The sequence below is a fragment of the Sturnus vulgaris genome, chromosome 1 (genome assembly GCF_052056855.1).
Source record: "Sturnus vulgaris isolate bStuVul1 chromosome 1, bStuVul1.hap1, whole genome shotgun sequence".
In the NCBI taxonomy this organism is placed as follows: Eukaryota; Metazoa; Chordata; class Aves; order Passeriformes; family Sturnidae; genus Sturnus; species Sturnus vulgaris.
In genome coordinates, this window is record NC_142243.1 from 40,804,430 (window position 1) to 40,832,398 (window position 27,969).

At 37.4% G+C, this 27,969-nt stretch overlaps 1 long non-coding RNA gene across 5 annotated transcripts in view; it reads right to left on the reverse strand.

Moving 5' to 3' along the window:
* Positions 1–27,969, reverse strand: part of LOC148225168 (uncharacterized) — a 160,161-nt gene that overhangs the window by 96,881 nt on the left and 35,311 nt on the right. For 3 of the 5 annotated variants that reach the window (XR_015803539.1, XR_015803534.1, XR_015803538.1), the window contains exons 3-6: positions 18,865–18,910; positions 17,805–17,970; positions 6,831–6,928; positions 5,008–5,099 (exon numbers count right to left, since the gene is read on the reverse strand). This is a non-coding gene — a long non-coding RNA (uncharacterized LOC148225168). Of the gene's footprint in view, positions 1–3,278; positions 4,516–5,007; positions 5,100–6,830; positions 6,929–17,804; positions 17,971–18,864; positions 18,911–27,969 lie in introns of those variants that run through there. The other 2 variants (XR_015803540.1, XR_015803541.1) reach the window with 2 other exon arrangements.

The following is a 27,969-nucleotide window of genomic DNA, read 5'->3' on the forward strand; positions in this document are numbered from 1 at the left end:
TTGACCAACCTGACCTCTTTCTGAGACACAGTGACCCATCTAATGGCTGACTGAAAAGGTGTTGTCCAGGATGTTGTCCACCTGGACTATAGTAATGCCTTTGACACCGTTTACCACAGCATTCTCCTGGAGATACTGGCTGCTCATGGCTGGGACCAGTGCATGCTTTGCTGGGGAAAAAATCTGTCTGGATGGCCACACCCAGAGAAAGGTAGCAGATGGAGTTGCATCCAGTTGGCAGCTGGTAACATGTGGTGTTCCCCAGGGATCAGTACTGGGGACAGGACAATTTAATTTCTTTATCAATGATCTGGATGAGAGGATTGAGTGCGTCCTCAGTCAGTTTGCAGATGACACTAAGTTGGGCAGGAGTGTTCATCTGCTGGAGGGTGGGGAGGCTCTAGGAGGGATCTGGACAGGCTGGAATGATGGAGAAAGGCCAGTTGTGTGAGGTTCAACAATGTGTCATAACAACCCCATTGAACACTGCAGGCTTGGGAAAGAGCAGCTGGAGATCTGCCTGGTGGAAAAGGACCTGGGGGTGCTGCTTGACATCCAGTTAAACATGAGCCAGCATGTGCCCAGGTCACCCATGGCATCCTGGCTTGTATCAGCAACAGTGTGGCAACCAGGACCAGGGCAGTGAGTACCCCTCTGTACTCGGCACTGGTGAGGCCACACCTCAAATCCTGTATTCAATTTTGGGCCTCTCACTAAAAAAAGGACATTGAGGGTCTGGAGTGGGTCCAGAGAAGGGCAACAGAGCTGGTTCTGAAGCACAAGTCCTATGAGGAGCAGCTGAGGGAGCTGGGGATGTTTAGGCCAGAGGAAAGGGGGCTCAGGGCCTTATCACTCTCTAGAGCTGCCTGAAAGGAGGGTGTAGCCAGGTGAAGGTCAGACTCTTCTCAGGTAGCAAGTGATAGGACAAGACGAAATGCCTTTAAATTGTGGCAGGGGAAGTTTAGATTGGATATTAGGAAAAATTTCTCCACTGAAAGGTTTGCCAAGCATTGGAACAGGCTGCCCAGGAAATGGTGGAGTTGCCATCCCTGGAGGTATTTAAAAGATGTGGTACTTGGGGACATGGTTTAGCGGTGGATTTGGCAGTGCTGAGTTGGCAGTTGAACTTCATGATCTTTTCCAACCCAAATAATTCTATGACTTTATGATTCTCATTCTTTCCAACCAAAAAGCTGCCTACATCAAAGGAAGAAAACATTAACAGAAAAAAGTAGTGTTAGCCCTGTAATCCACTTAAGTTTGAACAAGTTAAAGGGAGAACTATCAGAAGATTATCTTTACTGTCCTACAGTTACTATGTGAAAATGGGTTGAATTCAGGATTTCCAGAGGAGCAGAAGTTTTCAGAGAGCTTGATGTCGCAATCCTTATTTCTGTTATAGAGAATCTACATACAAGATGCAATGAATGAAGTAACTTGTATTTATGAATGTTGTTCAACATATAAGCTGATAAAGCTTTGATTTCTCAATTACTAAACTTAATTAAAAACTAAAAAAGTAACTACTGTAAAACAATTGAATTTGCTAATTTTAACTCTTCTTTAGTCACATTCAGTGCTAATACGATACCAAGCCTATCTGAGTTGGAGGGCTTCCTAATATTTCTGTTAAACTTAAAATATACAACATAAATTCAGCAACATAAAAATGCTTGTTCTAATAAGAATGAACTGAATTAGGCACAAAAAGGAGTAAGAAAAAGGAGTTTTTGCAGGAATATGGTAAGCATATGTTCCATCCTTTCCAAAATGCCATTGTGCAAGCTATTTTGTGGGGTAGGCTGCTGGTTTGGTGTTGATGGCTGCAACAGATTTATTGTCTTTCAAACTTATGTCAGCTGCAGCAAAACAAAGATCTATGTCAGTATGTTAAATGACAAATCTTTTCCCATTTTCAAAAAATGTTTCAGCACTAGCCAAAGTTTCAAGTCCTCAGATATTTTATATTTGTCAATTCATCTATTCCTCTTCAGTACTCACACACATATTTCCAGCTAGGACAGGTGCACAGTTCTGCTACATATCACTCAGTCAAAATATTCAACATTTGGTGATAAGCCAATGAGACTTTTTATTTTTTTTCCCCCCCAAGGGAAGTCCATAGTTTCCTTTTGAGAGAGAATAGGAATGAAAGGGGAATCCCAGAAATTCTCCTCCTATTAGCTCTGTGCTTGAAATATTGTTAACACTTTCATTTTCTCACTCCTACTCTCACCATTTGAATCTGGGTCATAACAGCATGCCTACCCTTCAGTACCCTGAGTGGGTGGTTGTTTTGGCTGGAACTAAGGCATATTTGCTTTGTGACACAGAGTGCCCTTATGGTGACACATACCTGTCCTTTTCAGTAAGTTTTTATGCATTGCCTTTTTTTTTAATCATCTTGTTTATTATAAAAATAGACTGAGAGTAGAATTCATGTTATTCAGTATTCATATTGTTTTAACAATGAGTGTAATGAAAACCTATGAAATACTTTAATACGTTCTTTTCACAAAACAGGATTATTCCCTACAGCATCTTTTCTTTTCCCTTACCAAATACCTTTTCCTTAGTAAAATACTTTGATACACACTCTAACCTCAAATACTAGAGCTCATGACTGATGTCTCAGGCTCAGTGCCTAGTACTTCATTCTTAAGATCCAAAATTAAGAATTTGCAGAGCTAGAATTAAATTACAATAGATATTAAATTCACTTAGTGGCAGGCTGATTATGTAAAGTAAGTGTCAGACCTACAAGTACTCTTGCATGAAAAGACAAGAGGGACCAAAAGACATATGTGAAAGAAGCCCAATCTTCAAATTTCCCTGCTAGCTGAAAAACAAAATCAAGAGGTGGTACATAAAAGGCTTAAATGATGTGCAGCAGAATGGGAGTGACACCTGTAGATTTATGCCTTTCCAAGAAAGTGAGGTCTCCTCTTGACTCTGCATGTGTCTCCTTGCAATGCTTCTTTCTATCCTGTCTGAGGTGGAAAGACTGTGAGCAAATAATTCTGGACTTCTAGAAAAGGTGCAGAGGTGAGATACTACTTTTCTGAACTAAAACATCTACCATTCTGAGAGTGATTCCAGTGAAGATAAGGAAGAGAGATTGTTATGCATGGCTTTGTTTTTCCCAGTTATTAAATGATGATTAAATAATTTGTAAATATGCTAAACAGCTGCTATTTTAAAAGTTCTAAAAAATCAGTACCAACAACCTGTTCAAAGGAGTTCACACCTATTTATTTTTAGCTAAGATACTGAGTAGAGGTAAATTACTTGGGTAGTTATACACAGTATTAAAACAATCTTAAAATTACATAAATATACATATACTGTTTGCTTTTACTATTATTGCCACAAAACAAATGCAGGATTTGCAGCCTGGGTAATTTGCAAGAATTTGCAAGCTGTAGAGAGAAATAATGCAGTGTTAGTTTTGTAATTTAGTGTACAGGACACATTTGTGCTAAAGCTCTGTAAACTGGGCCCGTGGTCAAAGGGAGCAATTAGCACTTTGTTAGTATGCAATGATGTACTAATCTACACAGTCCCCAAAAGCAATCGTCTATTCCTTTTGCCCTCATGTACAAATTTTCTACGGTATGTATTACTCTGCCCCTAAAATAGCCCATTACAGCACAGTTGTAAAAAAAAAAGGTTTTTCTGTGATTACAATCTATGTATCAATTAGAATTTGTTTATTGGAAAAAAACCCCATGTTGTTCCATTAACCCCTTTTTCTGTGCTGAGATAGCTGCATAGTTCTCTGAAAGTGTTAAACAGCTGTAACTGTTGTATTAAAGAGCAAAAGGGAGTCAAATTTAGGTGACGGAATTTTTCCATCTGAACCCCCCAAAAGGTTTCTCTTGACTAAAATAAACTGTTGCAAGCCATGACCTCCAGAAAAATAAGCCTGGTGCTAAAAGTGGATGGTAAAAATCAGAGAAAGTATCGATAACACTTGCAACTGTGAGAGGACTAAACCCTAATATTCTGTGAGGGTTCCACATCCCCCTCTTGTGGCTGCCATGTAAAAGATGTGAATCTATCACGAGTACCACTTAAATTAACATTCAATATAGATGGTCTTTGTGATAGTCACCAGAGATGGTCCACAGTGAGGGCTACAAAAACCAAGGAGGAAAACAAGGAAGCACACTGCCAGAAATCTGAGAGTGTTAGAGCCTTCCTGTTAAAGGCCTAGTTTCAAAGGCTATTTTCCAAAAATCAGGCTCAGTATAAGTTATCTCAGCTGTGGCACCTACCTGCCAAAGCACCTTCAGCCACTAACCATTTTGGAAAATCTTGGCACTGCAATATATGCCTACCGACTAAGGGGGTACAGGCACCCTCTCCTCCCTATTTCAGTTGCCTAGAAGCAAGCTAATACTGTCGTTTCATATTTACCCAGAAAAATTCACAAGGTATCTACCACACGGTTTACAGTTTCCAAAAAGGGTGGGAACACTGAGTTAGCTCCTCAGACCATATTGAAATTTAATCCTGAAATTAAAGGAGAAAATAAAAAAGAAAGTTCTGTGAACAGACAGCGCAATCAGTAGCTTTACAGAATGAACATTCATGGGGACCTCTAAATAAAAATATTTAAGTGACTTTCAGAGTGACTGCTCATATAGCTGTCTTGGATTAAGCTATGCATGAAAAGCTCTTTGGCTCTTCAGACCTTGAGAACAATGGGCACACTCTGGGATTTGAAAAGAGGAAGCGAAGAACAGTAAAAAGGTTTATGTATAAATAATTATCATTACCTAAACTACTTGCAATTCTGCATAAACTAACATATTCCTTCTAACATTCCGAAAGAAATAAATTAGAGATTATGTTTGGAGGAGACCACTTATATCAATTTTAACATATAGAACACCCTAACATTACAAAATTTATTAATGGATCTGATACACAGCAAAATAGTTCTACTAAGGTCATATCAACTACTTGTCCACCTCATTGAATTCCTTTTGCAAGCAGCAGTACCTGATTCATTTGATTTCCTCCATCTGTCTTTCTGTTTCCCCAGTTCAGCACTCCAGGACACCACCTTTTGCAAAGAATGTTTTAAATTTGCTCTGGAAAGAAAATATAGTAGCTTGGATATTATCCAACAGGGCTAGGCATAGAGAAGATTGCTTGTTTGCTCCTAAGCTGCAGAAAGCTATCTGAAATATTTGTAACAGTACTGAATTAGTTTTCATTTACTTCATTTAGCTTTCATTGTCAATGAGTTTTGTAACAGAGCACTGGTAGGTGAGGAGTAGATAATATGTTAACAAGAAGGCTGTTCCTGTCTCTACTTAGTGTCAGCACCTGCCATTTGGGATTCTCTCCAAAATTTGTTCCATTTGTGAGAATACTGAAAAACAATGAAGAGACTTACTGAGAATTCTAGTTCTGCTTGTCTTCACTTACTTGGCAAATTAATAAAGAAAAAGAAATGAACATACGGAACTGTAAGTTTTCAGATATGTTATCCACAGTAGATGGTAATAAGATCCTGCCAAACATATTGTTTAATATTCATGCAGCAAAATTTAAACTGATTATGTTCCAACAATTTTTTTAGATTTGACTTTGCCGAAAATAGTGAATTGGTCATCTGCTTAATAAGTTTTTATTTAAATAAAAATAACATATTTTAATATATATTGCTATCATGCTGTTATAAATATTGGAAATTATTAACACTGGGAGAGTATTAAAAATTTAAACTGTTTCACCATCTGTGCTGTTTGTTTATTTTTCACATTTCAACTTGGAAAGTGAAAATAGATTAATTTTTTTCTCTTTCACTCTTGTGCATTACCATGATAATTCACCATCTCTGCTACAAACATCGCAAATCAAAAAATCAAAATCCAAATCCAACTCAAAAAATGCTGTTCTCATACAATTATAAATAAATAAATAAATAAACCCCCAAACACAAATAACTTAATTAAAACAATTACATGATTGGCTCATTGTTTCAGATTTTTATGTTCGTAACTTTTCCCAATATACTACAGGCAAGGCTGTGTTTACACAGCTGGTGTATATCTGATGTACTTGACAAAAGCCTTCTGCAAAAAGTTTGTCAGCTAACCAGGAGAAAGGATGCCTGAAGAGTGGTCTTGTCTTCGGTAAAGCACTCTATGCTACCTTTTTGTGATGAATGGAAGACCTGTGTGAATATTTTTTACAGGCCCACCTTAATACCCTGCCCACTTGATTGTTGTAATTTGAAAGCACTGAACTCTTTAGCTGCAAAATCACTGTAGATGGAAACAAGTTTAAAGGTCCAGATTTACTGCAGAGAAGAGTGATTCCAGCTCTGCTATCCTGTTACAGTTTTGCTTTTCAGTTGGAATATCTCAGAGGAATTCTTCTTCTTCCATATTAAAATGAAGAAAAACCTGAAAAACTGAATCCTAAATTGATGTTCTTCCTCACAAAGAGAGGCCATGTCCCAAGGCCATTTAATCCCTCAGAGTCTGAACAACTCCCCACTGAATCACTTAAATTATAGCATGAAAACCAAAAATAAATGTTTGATTAACAGAAACAAACACTTTCTTTGTTCCATGTTCTCAGGCACAATGGCTAGAGATCAATGTCATCTCTAAGTTGGAGTAGATTCCATGCATTCCTCATAAAATATTTCTAGAATCATGTCACAATCATCCCACATTTACTGATTCTGAGCTTGAATTCAGTTGCAAAGACCTAGGCCTGAGATCTTTGTTTTTATTCCTCAAAGCAAAGCAAAATAAAACCAATTTCACATAATGCAAAACTTCAGATTATTAGCATTCTCTACTTACCTCTTAGTTACATTTCTCCTCGACAATTTCCAGCAGCCATTCCACTGTAATTCACTCATTAGCTGCAGTGTTCTGAATTTCAACTGAACTTTTTAAGGCTATAGTAAAAGAGATGGAAAAAAGAGGAAAGTCAAAGTTCAAACCCCTTCTAAATTAATATCTTTTTTCTTGGAAATTTACTTTGTGTGGATCACACAGTAACCAGAGCAAGAAAAACACCACTCCATTCATGCTACCTCCAGTTACAGCAGAGTGAATCAGGATAACAAGAAAGACCAGGGAACTAAAAAAAAAAATTAAAAAATTGTGATTTAGAAGGAATATTTGAAAACCTTTAAAAATGGCAGCTTTGAATGGGATATAGAAATGAAGAACAGGTATAAACAAATTAGACATATCTTACATATGACTGTGACCACATAGATTTGTTTTATCCTTTCATTTGCCCTCGAATTTTGATAACAATTCTCTTGCATGCTAATTGCCTGGGATTTGAATGGTCTGACACACAACATTCATGGTAGTCAGTTCCACTAATAGTTCTCCTCTCTTCTTTTTCAAGTAAAAAAATCACACTTTTCAGAGACATAATTTTCTTACTCATTTTCTCAGGGGGGATTAAAATGTTAAGTCCTTTATTCCTTAGCTTTGATGAGTCTGGAATGGATTGTGAACGTGATATTGCAAACTGGCAGAAAGATGTTATTTTGTCTGAATTTCTGAATCAGCCTCTCTCAAAGAGTCTAATCAAACCTGTCACTCTTATGAAGACTGACATAGCCAACAAGTGTGCTGCTGAAATACAACCTGCCAGACGTAGCAACTCCTGCCACAAATGCAGTTGATAACCTGGATTTTCTATTGATTCCAACTTGGTTTTGCTATCAGGTGACTTCTGTAGCTAGACCTCATCGATATTTCTGTCAGAAAGGTTACTGCATGTGTTGTTCATGTGTTGTTCGTGTTCAATTTACAAAATGTTGAAGTGAAAATGATGGGGTTATTTGAACATTTATTGTTGAACAGTGAGAAACAATGTATTTGCTGATGTCAAGGAAGAGTCTATATGTGCTCAGACATCAGCAAGTGCAAAAGTAATTTATCTATCTTTCCACAAGCCCTTGGAAAATGCTTTTTCATTTGTAGCTCAAAAGAGCCTTAGGTTCAAAAATAAATAGTGAAATAATCTGATTCAAAACTTAAGTGTGCTTTACAGCAATTCATACTACAAAATGAGTGATTTTCATTTTCTTCCTCTCCATGGGTATGGCTTGCAAATACATATTCCCTTGTTCCCTCTCTCCTCTCTATGAATGTTGCACTTTTCCTGCTGCATTTAGCAGCATAGCTCACACTCAGATCACAGCTGATCATTTCAGGGCACTGGGAAGATTCTGAATCCTTCAAACAAAACTAATGGTTAGATTTTTAAAAGAAATATGAGAATTAGGCAAGCAGGGGTTACTGAGTTTAGCAGGGATGACCAGCTAACCCACTTCATCTCCAGTAGTAATCCAACACCGGTATTTGGGAAATTTTTCTCAGGCACTGCCCAGTAGAGAGTTTTGTCTGAATAGGGACATCAGGACTGTATCTCTACAATATCATCCTTTACTAAGTCTGAAATTTATCAGACATGTTTCAAGGGCTTTGCTACATTACATTTTTTGAAGGTAAGTAAGAAAGAACAAAGGAATCCATATAAAGTGGACAGAATAAGTTCAAAAAGAACAGTATCTCTGCAAGTGTGGGTATGAAGGCTATAATAATAATATTAAATAGCTAAATGTTTCCTAATCAGTCGAGTCAAGTACCTATTAAAAGAAGAAAAAAAAGGAAAAAGAAAAAAGGAAAAATCTCTTTTTTTTTTTTTTCCTCAGCTATGGTGGTGCAGCACCTGCCATTAGCTGTGGTGGTTCCTATTTTCATATTGTCTGACAGTAGCAGTTGGACTGAGCCAGAGCCAGTGAGGCCGAGAGGCAGACTCCCTGCTTCCACAAAGCTGAATTTAATAAGATGAGAACAGTATGCCAAGATGGTGAACTCCCTCCCTAGCACTTATCATGACACTAGTCACTCAGCAGGGCCCTTATTGCAGCAGTAATCTGGGTGAGCCTGGCAGAGCATCCTGCTTACAAGTTCAATATAATAGAACAGCAGGGCACTGGAGGCCTGGCAGAAAAGCTTAGCAAAGTTAAAGCCTATTACACTATGCTTGAAAAAAATGGCTCTCAAAATATTATATGCCGAGCAAAAATCTGGACATTCCAAATGCAGTGACATACTATGCCTCCCCTATAATGGTGCACTCATTAGTCTATAGACACAAGCAACATGGATTTAAAAGTCCATAACCTGAATGGAAATGGATATGCAAATTCATCCTTTCCTTCTGCTTGGCTTGAATTTAATAGGCAGGACTAGAGCATAATATATAGATAATGAAAACGGAACTTGAATCTGCTCTGAACTGCCTAAAGTTGTTGAAGTTAGAAAATCTCTGCTCTGCATTTTATCTCTTTTATTTTTTCACAAATAACAAAAATCTTTTGGAAGTAATTATCCATCTCATTTCTATATACTGGGATGCGAACATGAAATCTCAACCCGGACAAGACCTGTGGCAAGGAAGCTGTATCAAACACATCTTCAATCTAGCAACATATGACCACATGCAATTAAATTAAAGAAGAATAAACATTTGAGTAGAAGCTGCTCACAGCAGTATCATAAATCAGACTATATTTCCATTGGATAGTTACTTATATGATTGAACACTTGAAGTCCATTTTACTCCTCTCTCCGTTTTTAGCCCCAGTGGTGTCTATTATTGTATAGACTTCAAACTAATCAGGAATGTGCCAATATTACCTTGAAATATGTTCCTTAATTTGAATGGCACTTTGAAAAGAGAATTTTACTTGTTAGGAACTGACAGAAAAGTCCTTCCATCTGATCAAAAGCCCATAATGAGAAACTCCCCTGAAATTAATTCTAAAATGATAAAGCAGATAAAAAGAGATGGAAAAAGAAAGGCATATGCTCCTCTGCTTAAACTTCGTTTCTTGTAGGAAGATAAGGGTGTAATCTGACTATTTTTCAAAGTCAATCAGGCCTTCTTTTGCCTGAACATAACTCTTAAAGCCATACAACATGCCTTTGGGTTTCCCCTATACTGTATATTCACCAGAAGAGCACCAGAAGAGTTAGTGTCTCCTGTGGTTTCTGCACCATATACATGTACATATATCCTATATACAATAACTGCATATCTTCCCAGCTGGAAGGAGCCTCAAGAAGTTTTTGGTCCAACACCCTGCTCAAAAAAGGACCAACATGGCAATCAGAGGATGTTGCTCTGGGCTTTGTCCAGCTGGAGTCTTAAAAAAAACCTCCAAGGATAGAGATTCCATAATTTCTTTGTGCCTCTATCTTGATGCTCAGTTATTCTCACAGTGGATCAATCTTTCCTTATTTCCTATAAGCTTTCCTACTTCAATTTATAGCTCTCATTCACCCACTATACTCCTTAGCAAAGAAATTGTGTTTGCCTTCTTGAAAACCACCTCTTAGGTATCAGAAAGCTGCTTCTAGATACACCACAACTTCCCTAAACAGCCTTGCTCTCTAAAGAAGCACAGTCCCTTCAGCTTCTCATGACAAGACGTGCTGCAGCCTCCTAACCATTTTGGTAGCTCTCTGCTAGACTTGCTGATGTTTACCAGCATCTTCTTTGTGTTGGAGAGCCCAAAACTGAAGACAGCCTCAAAAAGTGGCAGAGGGGAATAATCACGCTTTGATCTAGTGGCTACATTCCTGTTGAAATCTCCCAATGCATGTAGACTAGTGCCCACCAGAACCTCCAGGTCTTTTCCAGAATCTTTCAGTGGAAGAAGGGAATCTTTCTCTAGGAAGAAGGGTTGGTGATCTGGTGACTTCCTTGAGCTGCTTAAAGAAAACTTTATGTATTTCCGAGTATTGGCTACATTATTTGTAACAGATTCTCACTACAGTGTTGCTTTTACCAGCCTCTTCTCTGAGCACGACTCACAAGTCCTCAATCACCCGACCTACTGTTCCAGAAAAGAGCTCAATACACCCAGGCTGCTTCCTCACATACATAGCACTGCTCTTCCTTGCCCTTTCTGCCTGTGGTTCCTAAAGAACTTATGTGTTCCTTACAGTGCAGAGATCCTGCCACATCTCAGTTATTCTTATGCCGCCTTAGTTCTGCACCTGCACACAGAGATCCACCTCTTCCTGTTTGCTTCCCAGACTGTGTGCATTTGTGCACAAACACTTGAGGCAAACCTTCTTTTAACCTGTCTTATCCTTCCTGAGGGCTCTCTTGCTCCTGTCACCCTGTCCCATGTATTTATTGACCCATATATTACTCTTCCCTCACTTAACTGCAAGCTGTCATCACCATCCCCTGAAATACCTGGTTTAAAGCCTGTTGGCAAAGATCATATGTGTGGATATTTTGGATACTCTAGGGCACCTCAAATGGAAAGTACTTGCATTTAGACAGTTAAATCCTGCCTTTAGTGTCTGAGTCCAAGACATACAATTGCTTCTGTCTGGTCATGTCTATTTCTCATCTTGTCCTTCCAGTCTATACCATTTCACTGACCATTTCAACAGAGGAACAGACCTAGGCGTCCTTTATAAACGCAGAGAAAGAGAATTTTAGATGTATATTTTAGGACTGTTTTTGAGAAAAGGCCTTCCTGTGTGAAAAAAAATGACTTCTTTTAATCACCCAACAGAATTTAGCTAAGAAGTATTCAAACTTCAGTGCAAACATAGCAAAACCAACTAAAATATTCCTACCTTAGCACAAGGATCAACAATATCTGTCAGATGTAATAAACACAGGAGGCAGCAGAATTTTAGATAACAGCCTGTAGTCAAGGTGCCTGAGTGCACCTAATAGCCAAAAAGCCCTCAGCCTGCCTCAGTTGGCATCTCCACATATACCCACAAGTCCAGAATATCTACTTAAGGTCAGCCCTGAGTGTTTGCTTCTTTCCTAAGCTTATCTGGAGGAGTGTTGGTTTCCAGCTCAGCTGCTTCTGTGTCCCTGCCTGTCAATGCATCCAGTTGACCCTATGAACTGCCTTCCCAACTGGAACCTGGGGTCTGCCTGGTAATTGCTGGACGCAGCTCTGACCTGTAGATTGACTTCCTGGCTTGGCCTCAGACCTGCTTCATCATCATGAACTCACCTGGTGATTTCAACTTTTGTTTGGGGCTGACTGCTTCCTCTGGGCCTGCCCTGCTCAGGGTGGTCCCTGGCTGACAAAACCCCTGCCCTAATGCCCCCTGGCTCCATTCTACTTAGGAGCTCTCTGGCCCCTGCTGGCCCTTGATGAAAACTGTAAAAATGGTTAATGCATGGTACTGGGAGTTAAGCATGTAGTCAAAGCATTACTGTAAAAACAGCAGAGTCAGCACTTGGAATTTTACTGCAAATGAGAAGCTTTCAAAAACATCACTTGTTTCCTTTTTAAGTTTTCCCCTACAGTTCTAGGCTGCTGGCTAACTTGAATATGTATTGATCTCTCTATTACCTTCAAAAGCCTTTACTTAAGTACTACTTTTCAGGGCCTCAGACCCTGTCTGCAGTACCTTGTTATATTCTGCCATGTTGTTATGATAAGTGACCATCTTCAAATTGAAGCACTTTAATTTAGTATTGGCAGACTTGACCGTTTTCCACTTGGAAAGGGATACTTTGTGGATTTCGTGGAAAATATTAATAGTTCACTTAACCCAGGGAGGACATTGTGTATAGTAAATTACAGCCCATCATCATTCTTTAGATTTGTGACACTTCTATGTAGACAATAGAACTGAGAGTAGTTTGATTTTTTCTGTATCCTGTCCCCACAGCAAACACACAGGGAAGCTGAAGATATGCATGGTGTCTTATGACCCCTGCACACTGTAAAGATCAATCAAACCTGTAGTTCATCTGAAAAGATTCCAAGTTTAGCATAAGGTTAAAAAAAATACAAGCATTTTATAAAATAAACTGCTTGTATTTTATTAGAAAGTTTAACTCTCCTCTGCAGTATGTTTTGAGATAACCATTAAATTAAGTTCTTTTGGATATCTCTAGCTGTAAATTACATGGAATTTATTTGTAAACATACTGGTACTGGGAATTTGGATTGCTTTTTTTCCATTGTCATTTTGAAGTATACAAACTTTTTTTCCCCCAGTAGTACGTGAGTTTTTATTAACTGATAATCATCAGCAAAAAAACTCCTGGCTAAGATTAGACAACTCCATGAAAATAAGCCTAAGAGTCTTAGAGAACAGCAATATCCCAGAACACTTTTCAGGGCCTGTGGGCATGACTTGCATGGACTGAAGCAGCTAAGCCTTTAATTTCAACAGAACCTCAGTGAAAAGGCACTGTAAGAAGGCCTTGCTTTGTTTTGTGGGAAAGCCTCCGGTGTTAGAAAGCCAGGATACCACTGATGTCCTCCTGCGCATATCCAACATCCTGAGCAAGAAGAATAGATACAGAGCACTGCCAGATCTTACCAAAGAAGAATTGTTTTTTCTTTTAAGTCTCATTTTGGGCAACTGGTTTTAGTTTTGTAACTTATCATGTAACAATGAAACATTCCCAGGCAAATGACATGTTCTGGACAGTGTTAAATGCTCTTGGTAGATTTTAGATTATCTTGTTAATATTACGTTGGCATTCAACCATTTCAGTGTCATATGAAGGATAAATAATATTTTCAAATTATTTTGTAGCTGAAGGCAAAATTAGTGACTAAACTTTTCAAATACACTTTTAATATCACTGGACATCAGGAGTACTGCAGAAACCATTAGCAATGCAGTTTCATGAAAGAAGAAATTCCTTTGGATATTCTAACTGATGGGACCAGTGTATTTGTATCAAGGAAGGGAACAAATGAAAGTAATCCTGAAACAGAAAGCACCATGTAGGTAGTGTTATATAAAGCTGAGTCTGCCTCTTGGCTTGTGCTATAGCAGCTGTTACTCAAAACCATATGGGAATTTCTGAAGACAACTTTTATTTTGAAGTTCCTCATATGACTTAGCAGAGATGAATACATAGTAATGAGCATGTACACTCTTGATGAAATTTCAAGAAAAAAAGGAGTTCCAGCATTCTGAAATCATTCTTAAGGCCTTTGCATATTGGATTCTCTTAACTTACATGCTTAAGACAAATCAAATAAATGTTTTATTTCATGGGACCAGATGGCTAACACCTCACAGACTAAAACACCAGCTGCCAATTTGTTTGTTGGTGTTTGGCTTTAAGTTACTGCATGCACTGGGAGGAAAAGAATAAACTTTTAATTTATGTCAAATTCATTATTTCACAATTTGAATTTTAGTCAAGTTCACATTGAGTGGAACAACAACCTGAGGCAAATCCTTGCGCTGTTCTCTCAGGAAATATTTTCCTACATGTACTTATGCCACCATTTTGATGTGAAAGATGGACAGCCAGCCTCTAAAAAAATCCAGTACTCCTTGAGTCCCAAAAATCAGTGCTAGAGGAGTAGCTGATCATGATTTGCTTTTTATTATGACTTAAGGATTTTTTCCAGTTGATATCTGTTTCCAGCAACTATTCCAGTTGTGTGTGCAGCTCATTGTAACTATTCTTACACATTCCTCAACTGTGCCTAATGACATAAAAGGCCAAGATTCATTATTATTGATTTGCCACGCCATAGTCCAAAGACACTATGGCATATAACAACATCACATCTGAAGAAATCTCAATTCAATTTTTGTGTTCAAGACAGAGCAAATACATTCTACTTGAACACAATTTTTAAGTATTACGGATAATGGATAGACTGGATATGGTGCATACTGAGACAATAATTGCAACTGACTCTAAACCCCTTTTTTACCAGACCTTGGCACTGAAAGTTCAAGCTATTGTTGTTATTTGTACTCAGAGGTACAAATACGGGATAGATATGGGAGAATAATTCATTCTCATTTAAAAAATAATTGAAATGCCTTTTGCATGCCTTATGTAAAAATTAACTTCTTGGTATATCATACCATTTTAAAAAATGTTATAGTGTCTGATAATAGCAACTACAGAACCACTTGCACAAATGCTGTTTATAATACGATTCTAGTAGGCCACTGATAGTGAAAACAGGATATCCACAAAAGGGATTCTGTTAATCAGGAATAAACCAGTTTGCTGAACTGCACTGTTGGGAAAACCATGTAAGAAAGGAAAAGAGTTGTTTGACTTGAGTGTCAAATTTATAAAACAAACAAAAGGGCTGGTATACTCAAAAAGGAATTATTTTTTTAAATCGCTATTCTGTGTACAAAGTATATTTAAATTCCTTTTAAAACATAACAATTAATTCAGGAAATTAATTAATAATTGGAACATTAACAGCCCCAGTTCTAAATAAAAATAATAAAATATATTAACGGGATTTATTTCAGGACAAAGAGATCTTAATCTCTTCTTGCCCAAGAATAATTATGAATCTGTTGCTGAGGTCTTTGTAGGACAAAACCAACTTGTAAAGTAGCTACACATGGGAAGTTGGTGGTTTGTTGTTTTTTGGTTTTGGTTTTAGTTTTGTTTGTTTTTTTTTTTTTTTAGGTTCAGTCACTGTTTTTAGTTCATTAAGGAATGAAAGCTAAGTCACCAGTATTATTTACTTTTTCTCCCTATCTAGGAGACGTACAAAACTCAGTCCTTTCGCTTATGAACATTAAGATGGTCGATAGAAGTTCTACACTGTTAGATTCCTGTAAACGAAAATCCATAAAATCCAGTGTTGTCTGCTGAAATGGGATCTGGTAATATGATTTGAGGGAGCTCACTCAGCACATTTTAGGTTTTATTTATCCCATATTATAATATTCAGACCAACACTGAGTACAATTTCTCATTGTAGACTAGACACGATGCCTATTTTTCAGATTTTAGAAAGTACAGAATATGCAATTTTATATTTTCCCTCTAGCACCATTTTCAACAAGATACTAGACCACTTCTAGCTCCATCTCCTGATTTTCCTCCTGTTAGCAAGCTGATTTAAACCTCAATTCTGTCTTAGGCGTTAAACTCGTCCCTCCAAATATGAAAAGGCTTTTTATTAGAAGAGCTTCTTAATGCTTGTTTATCCCGGAAACAAAAGAATAGCACTAAAAGAAAGTGTGCTTGTATATTTGATTCCAACGTTGCACACAGCAGATGAGAAGTGAGACAAGTGAGCAATGTTCAAACTTACAAACTCTGCTATCTGAGTGTAGTGGGATGGATCTGTGTGGACTTACACAGTTAGTGTAAATTACAGCTGATCTGACCTGCAGTCACTTTCATGCCTGTCTGTGCTTTGTGGTACTGATAAGGAGCTGCTCAACTGTTGTAAGCCCTTGACCTTTCACTTGTCTAAAGTGGCAAGTGTGAAATTTGTGACCAGCTATACTTTGGTGCAATTTCAGAGCACATCAAGATAATGGCAGGAGATGGATGAATTGAACTGGATAGCGTAAGAGCCAACATTACAGATAAAAATTTTGATATAAGATCCTTAGAGAGAGATTCACCTTTATTTTATGCAGCATCAATATTGTTCAATGTTTGCTATTGTAATAAAATTATACCTATAATGAGGATTCCAATTTCAGATGTTTACATATTACTCTAAAAGGAGACTTAAAAAAAAAGAATCTCACCAAATAAAACTAACTTATCCTTTCTACAACTTCCTCTGTGGTCAGCAAATTAAAATGGGTAGGAACTTGTGAATGAGAGCTCGGCTTTATGTATTTACAAAGGTGTAAATGTCTCTGACTTAAAGTCTCTTTACATTGAAATGACTTTACATTATGAAAACAAATTATCATCATCTCAAAGTAAGCCAATACTAGGAAAGACTCAAATCTCCATATCAATTTTCTAGTGGGATCACACTTGACTATTTTCCACTTCTTGCTATAGATGGATAGAAGGCCACAGGTCAAGAATATTTGAGGATGGTACACCAGAGACTTTTCTTCTTTGGTGAGATGGTGGGACCCAGCCATCACCTCTGTGCCTGCCCTGCTCTGCTGCCATGGGCAGTGGGACTGACCTTGCCTGACAAGATCCTTGCTCTCCTGGCCTGCAGTACCCTGGTCACTGCTGCATTCTGGCAGCTGGATTGTCATTAAAAATTTAAGTCCATGATAAAATTAATGAATAATCAGTTAATAAGAAAATTTAATTTCTGATTCAGTGGACCAGCATCAGTATTTCTTGATAAATTATAAGGGGAAAAAGAGCTAGTTCTGGGCTCTTCAGTACAAGAAGGACTTGGAGCTCCTGGAGTGGGTCTAGGGGAGGGTGATAAATTTGATTATGGGACTGGAACACCTCTCTTAGGAGGTAAGGCTGAGGGAGCTGGACCCATTCAGTCTCAAGAAGAGATGACTGAGAGGTGACCTCATCAGTGTCTGCCAGTATCCAAAGGGGGAGTACCAAGAGGATGGAGCCAGGCTTTTCTTGGTGGTGCTAAGCAATAGCACAAGAAGCAATGAGTAGAAACTGATGCACAAGAAGCTCCTTCTGAACATGAGGAAGAACATTTTTACTGTGCAGGTGACTGACACTGGAACAGATTACCCTGAGAGGGTGTGGAGTGTCCCTCACTGGAGATATTCAAGAACCCTCTGGATACAATCCTGTGCCATGTGCTCTAGGGTGGCCCTGCTCAGGAAGGGAGGTTGGACCAGATGACCCACTATGGTCCCTTCCAACATGACCCATTCTGTGATTCTGTGAAAAAAGTAGCCACACGAAAAAAAAGCTTTATTGAAGATGGCTTCTGTTCAAATGAACAGAAATGAAATTTGTCAATGAGTCAATTTATGAGGCAAAGGTATTTTATGCTGTAATATTAAACTATTTCTCTATACATTCTGCATTCAAAATTCACTACTTACATCCTTGCAAAAGATTGTAGGGTTGCTCATTCCAACTGGAGAGTGTACACAAGTTCTGCTGTCACTGGTGGAATTGTACCCAAGTCGTACCCTTGTTTAGCATTCTTTTCTTTCAAAGGTGATAATTAGGACACTTCTTATTCCTGCTATAATCCCACTACGGTACCTGAAAGATCATTAGGAGAAATCAGACAGCAAATTTTCAAATCAGTGTATTATATATGTACTGAAATTAGCCACGTAAATAAAGGTCAAGTATGACTCAAACTTATGAACAAACTTAGTAACAGATATTACGTTGCCACTGTATTGAATTGATTTTATAATTGATGTTTTTTATGGTTCTAAATGTGTATTTTTGATTCCAATATGAATACTGGAGTGACTGTCAGTCAAGAGAATATATGAAATGAATAGAGAAGACTGACCTAAACAAACAGTCAATGGCTTAGAATCATGAATGTTCATGAGTATCTTGGGCCAATGCTATTGCTTGGACTAATTTACCCATTTATTCACTCTTCCAAATTATGTAAAAAGAACACTTGGATGTAAGCTCAGATATAAGATGCTACTTAAAGATTCCCTTCCATATCAATTGGGTTTTTTATATACGAGAAAGACTGATGAAGATGAAAAGCTTAGTTTTGACAATGTGGAAAAAAACAAGGTTAAATGCAACCCCAAATATGGCTTAGCATGGAACTTTATGACAATTGTAAAAAATATGCTTTTAAAATAAAAAATACTGAATATTTAATACTGCAAATACATAGTATGTAGAATTATGCCTGAGGGCTCTTTTGCTATGTTGAGTGGATTTAATTTAATTTTAGAAGGGCTGAAAAAATAGTATACAGTACACACTTTTCCAATCTGCTAAGTTTTTCTTATTGTTGTAGAAAAACAGAGAGGAGGTTGCACAGCTAATGAGAAAAACCTCAAAAATAATTTAAATAGGAGCACAGTAATATGATGTCCACTTCGCAGGAAGCATAGTGGAGAGCACTGCTACACTGACAGTAGAAGGCATTTCACTCACACAAGTATTTTTACTTACACAAGAGAGAAAATCATTATCATGAAGCCTGCTCTTACTGAGGTACCTGTGAAACAAATAATAAATTAACTTTTAATTTAACACTATAAATAAATTTTAAATACTTTGCTATATTGGAAATGAAAAAAAAACAACCCCCACACCAAACATACAAAGAAATCAACCAAAATAAAAACGCAACATCCTTCAATGAAGAAGCTTTGCTGAAGTCACATTTTTTGGTTAAAGTCTGTAATTTTTAATTCAACTTGCACAAATATTGTAATGTTATCTCCATATGATTTAAGTATGTAAAAAAACTTAATGGGCTATAGAAAGCTGGAAACAATTTAGTGAATACTTTCTGTAAGAATCAACACTAAAAAAAAGTACCTTGTTTATACTCTAGATTATTGCTTATACAATAATATCTTCTATAAGTATAAAATGTTATTCTTGTACAAACACAGGAGGTAGATCAAGTCACTTGTTTGGAATATTGAAAAAGTGTAACTTCTCAGAGTTTGCATTCTGTCATGCAAGTCTGCAGCACAGAAATGCATCTTAGTAGCTGAACTGCATTACCACTAATGCCTAATTTCACTGAGACTTACTCTATGTAATTTATATGCTGCTAAATACATTCAATAAATATTGGCTGGTCACCCAGCTAATCTGCATTTGCTTTACTCGTGCAACAGAACTGGAATGACTAGACATACCCAAAAGGATATTGTGCAGTACAAGATCTACAGTAGTTTGGAAATACACAAAACTTTGTATGTCCTCATAACAAACTTTGCGGAACTTCATAGAACACAAAGATTTACCAGTGTATTCAGTCAACCCTTTGGAATCTATGTAAATATTTACATATCATACTTGTTTCAATATGAAACTAGATAAAGAACGATATTGACTATCCTCTCTTTTTATCCTAGCATTCTTAACAAGGTAATAGCACCATTTCTCTTCAGCATCCTTCAAGAGTCAAATATTTGACACTCAGAATTTTTAAATTACCAGTTATGAAGGTATTCATTATTTCATTGCTGCTTCATCAAATATAACTAGCTATTTGTACAAGCCTAGATAAACATCGAATTCTGTATTAATAAATAAAAGAATTATATATATGTCAGTGAAGTGCTGTATGTAACCTGCTATGGTGTCATGTAACCCTTGGGGCATTTTCCTTTACTTTCACAGTCAGATTTTGATGTAGAAGTGAACTGCATATATGATTCAAATGGGCTCCAGGCAGATGCTGAGATTTTTTCTGAAAACAGATAAAGGCTTCAGGGAAACATCTTCCTTTGGTGATCATAAAAGCACTACTTGTATATTTCTATATGGAATAGCCTTAGAATCTTGTTCACAAACATAGGGAGAACTGAGAAGCAAACCTGAGTGGTTCTGGCACCCTAAAGATTTTGGAGATAATAACTGTAAGGAGAAGGTTCTTGTGTACGTAGCAATGTGCTACAAATAATGGAAGATATCTTACTATTCTTAAATGTTTGGCAGTGCTCTGCTCTGGTCTGTTATAAAGCTAGATATTAATTTTGGACTTGATAAATCTTTCCATAATTGACAATCATCTGTAATGACAAGTTATAAATGCTTTGGTCTAAAGCATTTATTTAGAAATAAAATACTCCACACATATTTATAAAATAATAGTATTAGTAGTAGTAAGGTAATGGTGATAGCACTTATTAATTTGAAAATGTTGGTGGTTTCATAGCTGCTTTATGAGAAAATTGCTGCCCTGCACAAAATTTTATTTGGAAGTTAATCTTATCATCACATCATAATAACCACTACTAAATAAAAGCTGCTTATGTTCATCTAAATTTTCATTTAAGTAGTAGCGATGGTGGGCTCAAGGTGGGAGAAAATCCTTTATAAGCCAGCATCCAAAACCACTGGTAAATGGAGCTGCATTCATATATCTTTTTCCATGTAGATCCAGGGTCAGTAAAAATGGAAGTGTCACATTTCTTTGTTTGTATTGCTGAATGTTTTTTTCCAGTTTTGCAAGGTCTCTGTCCTATATAATTTGGTTATACACAGTAGTCTTTTTCTGTGTATCTCCTGGCTTGTTACTTCCAGGGTGGTTGGCATTTCAGATTTTGTGTTTGGATGTTGCTTTGTTTTCCTTCTGTTTTCTTTTTCTTCCTCCCTGCTATTCTCTTCAGAGACGGAATCCATCATACATTCACATACTTCAGGTAAGGCACTTTACTTGTCAGTAAACTTTAGTTTAGAGGCCTAATTGAAGTCTTCATTGGGCATTTTACTTGTCAGTAAACTCTAGTTTAGAGGCCTAATTGAAGTCTTCATTGGGCTTTCTATCATGTACCCTATGTAGCAAAGCAATTTCAATGCCTGTAAATACATTCTATTACCTGCATCACCACATGATGCTCAGGATAACCCTTCCCTTGGAACATTACTACTTTTAAAAACCCACTTTCTTTGTCAGACCTTTTATGTGTGTTGTTGAATTATGACTTTTGTATGCCTCCTAACTGTATTGCAACACCAATTCTGTCTTCTGATCTTCTCTCTTAACCTTTTCTCTAGGTGTGCTACGCATTTCAATCCTTAACATTATTTCCCCTTGTCTACCCATCTGCTTATTTTAGCTGCTTCTTCCTCTCTGCTGGATTCTGTACAGACTTCCCATCCCCCTTGTCCACTCCTTTAAACTCTCCCCCATAGCTCTGTCTATCCTCTCAGTTGGTGCATTTGTGACCCTTCTGTTCAGATGGAACCCGTCCCACCTATATAGGCTCCATCTGTTCGAAAATGTCCCACAAACCTAAAAGGGGACAGAGGAAGTTCTCCTCTACAGAATTGACGTCACTAGGTGGAATTCTCCTGGGGTTCTGGCCCCTGAGCATCGGTAGCATCTACGAAAAATAAAAAGGCTTCTTGCTGAAAGGAATTCCTGGGAACAATGTTACATTACCTACCTATTGCACATATACTTCTCAGGACCTGATCCAAAATCTAAGTCACTGGGGATTTTCCACTGATCTCAGTGGATTTTGGATCAAGCCTTCGTTCCAGAAATATATGTGCCCAAAGGACGGGTTTAAAAAATAGCAACTTCTGCCAAGACAAGGGTGTTTACCAACTCCAAAGCAATTCTCTTTACTCAAAAAACTGTGGCAACTAAGAAAATAAAATATTACAGAGGTAGTTCTTTTGGAAACTATTCTTGCCACTATTTCTATGTATATTGAGGCTTAGTGAAATTAAATCTAATAGACATGATGCAACCTTTTGTTGGAGAAGTGATTCTTTTGGTCATTCTCCAAATGTTGCTCAATATCTGCAGTATGTAAAGTATTATAATCTCCTTGTGATCTGCTTCAAGGGACAAGAAAAGCTGGAAACAGATAAAAGCATAAAACTCCCTAAAACAGAACCTGCTTTCAGCACTGATAAAATCTGTGATGATTTTTTTTTCTTTATAGCCTAAGGAGAAAAGTTGTATAAGTCTATTGTGTGAAGCATATATTTTGCTCTTCAAAATAAATAAAGACTGAAATCTGAAAATTTAAACATGCCAATGAACAAAAGTAAAAACATGGAGGGAAGACTAAAATTAATTCTTGGCAATTATTACTTTACTCAATTGCTGCGATGCATATAAAAATGGTTAAAAGACAAGAACCAGAACTGCTTTATACTTTATTTTCGAATAAGGTTCCTTGCAATGATAGTCTCTCCCAGCTTTTCGCAAGGTACAGTAGCTGCAGCTTTGTTTATCTGGCCCCTACACAATATTGTCAGGATGCATTTCCATTTTCCAAGTGACTGCTGCCACTGTGCCACAATCTGTGCTCATTTCTCGAGCAGCTAAACCCTTTGACACTGTGGTTTTTAATTAAAATTACATTAAACTTAATCAGCCAGAAAGAGGCTGCTGTAGAAGGCAGGTTTGATTGCAACCTGCAAAGGGCGCTGGGGCTGCCAACTTGCTAAAGATGTGCCGGCAGATGCCAAGCTGCTCGTGTGAGCCCCATGGTCACAAAAATGCTATGAGAGGTCAGTTTTGTCTTCACTTCTTTCTAGCACTGTCACCAAACTAAAATGCGTGACAAGTCTTGATAAAGCTCAAGGAAGAGAAAGAAATACATTGCTAATACAGACAATGTACTCTATTCTTTTCTCAAAGAATTGAGGATCACAGAAAAGACATATTGGAAAAATGTTATTTGGTAAATCCTGCAAATGACAGCCCTGTAGGTTTACCTGCACTTTTAAGAATCACAATATATGCCAGGGGTTATGAGATTGGGCCTTGTGATATAAATAGTCCCTTATTCCCTCAAGATTTTTCCTAGAGTTTCTTCATTTTTTTTATTCCTGTTTGGCTTTGAAGGGATAATAAATGAAGGCCTAAGAGTCCTAGAAGACACTCAATTTCTTTGTAGAGCTAAGACTGATATCACTGCACAAATTAATAGTTTTTATCTGAAAATAAATTAAAGGTTAAAGTAGAGTTTTGGAATACCGTTCATAACATTTTTGAATGTTGTTCAACAGCAGCCCAGAGCAACTATAGAGTTTCTTGTGTTGATCACTGAATAATATAAGGATATTATTATTTATATTATTTTAATACATACAAAACTTAAACCAGCTGTCAATGTTATCCCCTTCTCCCCTCTGCTTCTCCTTCCTCGTTGTTTAGATCTGAACAAATGCACAATGGACAGGAAAGGTCCCAGTGATAGGATCAAGAAGTCTCTGAAACCTATTCCAATCTTCTTGAGCTCTGGATTTTATGCTCATAATCATAAAGAGGGTCATGGTGGTTACAACAACCATGTTTCATGTTTGAAATTGTCCAGTCTTCAAAAATTGTATTGCTTTGAAATTTTGTGCAGGAAGAGTTTAAAAACGTCCAGGAGCCTTTTGTCTTATATTATATGGTATTAGACCCACTAACAAGGCTTCTGAAAGCTTTTAGACAATATTTTAGTGTTTAACTCTATTTTGTATTTCCTTATGAAAACTATTTTATCCTTCTACCTACAACTAGTCATTCAGGAATTACTTCATTTTTGCTGAGAGAATTTGATTCATTTTATGTGTTCAAGGGAACACATAACTACTGCGATCTCTATACAAACTAATGTGATGTTTCACACAGTTTTCAATTGTGTATGCCTAGAAATGTGTTTACAGAAACCTGGAAAATCAGGAATAAACTGCTCAAATTAATGAGAGAAACAGGGAACAGCCAGATGAGAGATGTGATTAAACCTCAGTCTAGCAGATTTAAAATTAGCGAGGGGAGACATCTGAAAAGAGAGAGAGAGAACAGGAAGAAAGGTTTCCCAGTGATTTAAGTGGTAGCATAGCAAAATTATTTTCTTACTTCATAACCAAACATATTAAATACAGTGAATGGCAGTAACTGTTTTAAGATCCATAATAAACTACCAGAAAGTAAATACATTAACACTCTTATAAATTAGGAATAACACTAAGGCAATGAAATCAGACTGTTTTAGGAGAAACAGGAATGCCTTTTTCCCAACTGTTCACTCAATGAGAAATAAAAAGAGCAAAGCGCTTCATACTTGCTAATTATATTTGGTAGAGGTAGCAATAAAATATTATCAGAAAAATTAAACAAACTCATCTTGTGTGACACAAAAGCATAAAACAGAAACGATGGAATTAAGAAACAATTTTTTAAAGTCTGGATGTCTTTTTTTTTTTTTTTTTGTGGATATATATATTTGTGGACAAGCAAAAAATAAAGTGAGATAGTTCCATCATATTATGTCTCAAGTGACTGGGAAACATGTTCTTCCCTGTTATCCCCCTTATTTTTGCAATCTCCACTGTAATTTCCTCGGGTTTTTTGCCACGTTATGTATACAGCTTTTATAATTTTGAGTGTTTGTTTTGTGCCTTGGAACTATTCCTGTAACTGCAGCTTTTCTAATCATTTCCCATGACTAAGCTTTAGTCCTGAAATTAAGAGATGAAACACGGAAAGAACTATAACAGCAAACATCCCTCCTAATTGTTTGGGTTAAATAGGCATTAGCAGCAAACATGAACCAGTTTTACACCTTACTAAGTGGTGTTTATTTCATTGTATCAACTAGATTTGGTAATGCACCAAGTGTGCCCAGTTTAGAGCAAGATGCATGGCAAGAAAAACTGCTACCCTGCACGTGGAGCTTGGCCAGTTACTTAAAAGGATTACACAGTGGGATCTCCACTGTTAGCAGGGACTGGACCCAGTAGTCAAACATTTCCTTCTAGTACAATGTTCTTAACAAGCAAGGATTAAAAAGCAGACAAAATACTCTTTCCCATTTTAAGTCGTCTTTTAAGCTACTTTCTATGTAATGAAATCTTGCAGTAAAGCTGAGGATAATACTCTTTACTGATCACCCACACAGCTTTATTTGGAATAGTAAGATATAATATTTATAAAAAAAGAAAAAAGGATAATTCCAGGAAAAGTAGAACTGATGTCTCCTGGTTTGTCTTTGTGTATTATCAGTAATTAAAGCTTCTTTTGTGATAGGTCTTATTATAGAACAATTTTTGTGGATTCTCTGGGATCTAATCTTAGTTGAATTTACACTGCAGTCTTTGTCTTGCAGATCATGGTCTATCACACCATAAAGATATCTTGTTTCAGGCAACTTGCTGAATTTATAGGTTGTCTACCCACTTCTTGTGAGTTTCTGTTAATGAATTGCAAAGTAGTGATGGACAAAGAGCTCTACAGTTAGGACAAGGCATAGTACATGCATAGAAATTCTGCAGGCCCATGGAATGGCACAAGCCACACTACCCCCAGGTGAAACAAGGGAGTCCAGAATGATATGTACTACGTGATAGGATAAAGATGGCATACATGGCAAAGGGCAATTTGATATGGGGAATTTCTACCTCTTGTATAATTGGGGAAACCTTAGAGGTGTGATTGAATGAAGGCAAGGGTGATGGACACAAAAAATGATGGCTTCTTAAACTAATGTGTAGAGAACCCTGCCAGGAATGGTTCATGTCTAGACCTAGTTAACCAGTTATCAGGCAGTATGAGCAAATTAGAATTGATCCCCTGGGGGTCAAGTGACTAGAATCTAATTAAATTTATTATAATTCAGAAACCAAATCCAATTAATACAAATATAAAAAGTATGACTTCCGACTGGCCTGCTCTGATGCCTCACGAAGAGGATTTTGGTAGTACTTGTACACTGGAGAAGGTAGCTCTTGTGCAGCCCTGGAGCTCAGGTTACGGAAGACAAATCTAGAATTGGTTCCGTCTAAAGCTGGACATTCCAAAAAGAGAATAGTAACTCCTTCCTCCTAGAAAATGCCCACCTACCAGTTGCACTAGTTACATTTGAAGTGATGATTCCTCCCTAATCAGTAAAAGTACATTAAAGACAGGATTAACATGAATATTATTAGCACTCCAGAGGCAAGACACACCTTTTAAGAGGTTGCACTTTAAAGGGACATCAAACGTGGATATTAATATTATGCAATCATTCATTTTGCATTATGAGCATGTCTCCAATCCAACCACTGCAAACAGCTGAACAGTAGGGAACCACATATCTTATGGACCTACACTTGTTAAGCAGGCTCTTGTAAGCAAAGCAGACAGTGAAACACATGCACAATTATTTCCTTGAGGCAGGATACCCACTTTTTATTTGATACCAGGTCAGCATTTTGTAAGGGATGGGCACACATCTATACAACGTGACAACTGACCGGCAGCTGATGAGAACTCAAGTGGGGCTTCCCAGCTACCTCAGCTGTTACAGGCAGGATTAAACTTCTTATGAGCATGTATATAAAGTTGTAACAGAAAAGATCAGTGACTAGAAAAGATCACAGGCAGAAAAATGGGCAGTATAGCTCCCCCAAACACTCATGTCCAAACTTTTCCACTGTCCGCACAGAAGAAAAGTTCAGGTTCATGCTGCCTTTTAGTTTGAGTCCAAGCACATATAAGCCTGACATATATGTAGGTAGTACATGACAGAGGAACCTCTCCTAGAACATCACCTGCCAGATTGGCAACAGGTGTTTGTAGGAAGCCTCAGCTCAGATCGTAGTCAAAGTGTAGATGCTGGAAGCAATGTGGGTGCACAGAGTCAGCGTGATGAACAGCTTTCTCCAAGCTCATTTAATGTAGTGCCACGTGATCAATAAAGGAATGACTGGTGCTTTGAAAGAGGGATTTTTAAAATGAAAGGTTAAAAAGCCTCCCATGCTATAGAACTACTGTTGTGCACTGCTGTGCAATGCACAGCGTATCTCTCTCTCCTCCCTACAATTTGCAGTGTCCCTCTTTAAAAGGCAATGCCATATCCATTAATGTACCAACTCATGATCAAAAGCAACACTCAAAGCCTACAATGTCTCATAGTCATATCTCAAGAGGACTTTTGCCTTCTAGCTCTGTTCTCTGGCCTGAAAAATCAGCACTTGGCTCTTTTAATACTTCCAATGGGAAGTGTTACTTTTGATTAAGCCTGTGTAACACATTTAACATCCAAGAGTCAACAATATAACTTATGAGTTACTGATTTCTAAGTTTATCAGACTTGATGCTAAACCGTGAAAAAAAAAGGACACAAATTATGAAATGGCAAATGTAATTTTTCATCCATTAATGCAACAATGTGAGGTGCCTCAAGGCAATGGAGATGGTTTCTGGTGGCCAAATATGCACAATTTGTAAGATATCCACAATAAACAAAAGAATTAGTCATCACATTGAAAAATATAGATAAATACCTCTGTGCCAGTAAAGACAAAACCTTTGTTAAATAACTACAATTTCCACATGGCTGAGTCTGCCATTGATATATCTTCTGACTGGTACCATATTACAAGAGTAACCCCACTAATTTCAGTGAAATCAAGCAAGAGGTGAAGTCCTGCATAATGTAAGCACAAAGAAGATCCCAGTATTTAGTATTTACTAAACTCCCATAATGGACAATTTCTTTGAAGGCAACAGAAATGAAGTCCCGACTATCATTTTCTGTACACATAAATTGATACAGAAATTATAATCTTTTTACTATAGAAAAACACTGACTTAGAAGA